The following is a 3,239-nucleotide window of genomic DNA, read 5'->3' as shown; positions in this document are numbered from 1 at the left end:
AGCTAATCTTTTTTTTTTTTTTGGAGGGGTACCTATCACATTTACTACACATTCATACTATAAACAGAAAGGACTTAGGAAATTCTAAAAACTATCTTTAGTGGCAAAAAGTAAGACTGTGTTTCAAGTTAGAAAGGCAACAATCAAACATAAATCTATCTAAAAACAAAGTATTCCACTCTCTGGTGTGTATTCAAATACAAACACAACATCCATCTCCCAGATGAAATAGCCTGTCTCTTCCTGTTCTGCACGAGATACAAATATCAGGTAGAAAAAAGGGCAGTAAATTTGCAGTTTGTTTAATGCTTCCTGATCATTTTATTTCCGAAAGCTGCAAGGGTTATTTCAGTATCCAAAACAGCCCCACAAAAAGTATTTCCAACTGCATGGTAATAGGCAAAGGATATGTTCTTTTGGTACCTAAATCTCAGAAGAGCACAAGTAAACGTAGATTTATATTAGCAGTTTTTATATCTGAACTTTTCATGTACCTAGCAAGTACTATTTTAAAAATATTCAAAAAACTTTCTAAAATCCTATTTAAGGTACAATGCTGGGTTTTCCCATTGGCTCACTATTTTTCAACTGTTAAAACAAGAGACATACCTGATATCTGATGGAGGTGTTTTATCCCAAAAAGTATTGCTTCAAAACTCATGAAGAATTGTTTACCATGCTCTCTCCCCACCAAATAATGAAAATGTTGCATTTCAGGATCGAAGACATAAGGTAGGCTGTTAGATCCCAAGTCAGTAACAACTGAATGTCATTACCATCTGTCAGCTTCTGAATAGGTTATTAGAAACAAGGTGACAGACAGGCTAATTCTTTATGGATAAGTATCCATATTACATCATCATAACTAGTACTCATTTACACCTTCAGAAGAAACTGCCACAAAGGGGAACAAAAACATTGAACTGCTACATAAATTATGAAAAAGCTTTTATAAATGTTATAGAAATATGAAGAAGCTTCTAAAATGTAGAATATTTAACAATTTGCAGGGCATATTTCAGATTCTGTATTTTTTATATAACTGAAATCAAAGAGGACATTTGCAGTTTGAGGACTAAAATGAGGTACAATTAAGAAGTGTGTGCAGCCCTGTACAGATGGCCTGATCGTAACACAAGATGTTAACAAAGCAGGTTGATGGGGAGAGAAGGAGAAGCCTGCATTTCCTATGCTACAATTCAGCTGACCCCACCCCCAAAATAGATTTTTTTATAAAGGAGTTGGAGGGGGGTTAGCATTTAAGTATCAATTACTTCCAATAAACAAAATCAATCTTTTTTTAGATTATGTGTTCCAAATGAATCTACTTACTGTTTCCAAATGTGTTTGGGAAGTCATTCTGTGTTACTTTGATAAATAACATTTAGAAAAATATGACAAGTAGATTTTAGTTTCTTGCCTCAGAAGTATTCTGCTAAAAGAAATAACAGAAATAACTAGGTAGCATTTGTTTCATTTACCTATTAAAACATAAAAAGTATTGCACAGGTACCTATCACTGATGTTCACTGAAGAGTAATTTTAATTTGTAAATTATGGTATTCAATGCAAAAGCTCCTTGGAAAATGATAGTCAAATTAGCACCAAAAGGAAATAACAGAAGGGCCAAATATCCTTCATAAAACTCCTTAAGATGGCTTAGTTGTATATAATACCAAATTGTGGCTATTTCTGAAGGGTTTCAGCAATCAGTTATCTAGCTACAAAAATGGCCTATCACTTTTTTAAAAAAAAAAAAAACCCAGCTCTTTTAAACAAAGGGCCTAAAATCTTCTAAGAAAGCTACACATTTTCCTTTTTATTGAACGAAATTGTTCTCATTCTCTTTCAGAGTCATTTCAAGGTACAAACTAAGACAAAGACCAGCTACATATTTTCCGAATCATGAATACAGAACTTTCATAAAAGCAAACACGGTCACCTAAACACTCTAATATATAAATAAAAAAAGTTACTTCTGTCGTGAAAATGATGAAGAAATCGGATGAGATCATAAAGCCACAAAGCTTCCTGTTGGTAGATGAGGATGAAGTCATTAGCAACCCAGGATTCCCTGGTCCTTGTAATCAAAAGCTGCACCTACCAGATTCAGTATTGTTCGGGAGAGGTGGCTTTAAAACACCCCGCTCCCAAATCCTCCAAACCAGACCACGCCTTCCAGTTATCATTCAAATGGGACCGTTTCACAGTGTGGTACTACTGCTCATCTTTCGCGAGCTTAAATATCTAGTAAGAGTCAACATTTTAGATTCCCTTGGTCATGCTAGAGGAAAGATGAACTCTTGAACTCCGCACTACATAATGAACCCGGGCTTCAGAAACCGAGATGCAGAAGCATGCTTCGGTTCTTCAACCTTTATGGCATTCACTGACCCCTCCCCCCACATCTCCCCAACTCTTGGTCACCTCAAGACATAAAAGGCAAAGACAGGTTCCTTACTTCCTGCTGTTGTTAAAAGGGGGGAGGAAACCCAAGAGTAACTTTGAACGCGTGGAAGAGAAACCGCTTTCTCTTGGCCACCACAGCAAACATATGTCACCCAGCCCCGGCACAGCGTTTGCGCCCCGCCTGGCCCCCTCCCCGGCCCCACGCCCCAGGGGTTCTCCCGAAGCTCATCCCTCCCGGGTCCCCCACTGTCAGGGACACAGTTGGGCTCTACGGGGCTCGGATCCTCCCCTTCTCCCCGCCTCCCCCACTCTTACACCGCCGGGGGCCCCAAGACCACATTGTCGGCCACTCAGGTTTCAATACAATGGAATATCACTGCCCCGAACTCCTGGGCGCTCCCCTCGGCCCCCCGAAGCCAGTCCCGGTTCTCCCCGACCGCCGAGTTTAGCCACGAACCCAAACTTCACCATGTGAGATGCCAGGACCCCGGATGGTGACGGAGCCCCACAGCTCCCGCCCAGCTCTCCCTTCACCCGCGCTCCCTGACCAGCCCCAGGCGCGAATCCTGCACTGGGCGCCCCCATCCACCCCGGGACCACCCCATAGGAGTCATCAGCCGCCTCTCCCGGCGAGGGGCGAGGGGAGGGCTCCCCGCCCGGTCGGGACCCCTGGGCGGCGCTTCACCGGCGCGAAGGCCCCAAATGCATCCCCGGCCTTTCCTGGCCCACCGCGACCCCCCGCCCACCCTCCCTACCTGGCCTTGAGGCTGGGGCTACTGCCGCTGCTGCAGCTGCTGCTGCTGCTGCTGGCGGCGGCGGCGGCGGCTGCC

General features: G+C 43.3%; 1 long non-coding RNA gene across 1 annotated transcript; it reads right to left on the bottom strand.

Moving 5' to 3' along the window:
• On the bottom strand, positions 1–3,103 carry LOC111821865 (uncharacterized). The gene is made up of 2 exons (XR_002825203.1): positions 1,977–3,103; positions 1–1,435 (listed from the first exon to the last, which is right to left on the bottom strand). It is a non-coding gene; the product is annotated as an uncharacterized LOC111821865 (long non-coding RNA).
• Between the last annotated feature and the right edge of the window lie 136 nt (positions 3,104–3,239).

The sequence above is a fragment of the Trichechus manatus genome, unplaced genomic scaffold (genome assembly GCF_000243295.1).
Source record: "Trichechus manatus latirostris isolate Lorelei unplaced genomic scaffold, TriManLat1.0 scaffold00006, whole genome shotgun sequence".
Lineage (NCBI taxonomy): Eukaryota > Metazoa > Chordata > Mammalia > Sirenia > Trichechidae > Trichechus > Trichechus manatus.
Note: the sequence above shows the minus strand (reverse complement) of the source record. Positions and strands in the feature narration are given on the sequence as shown.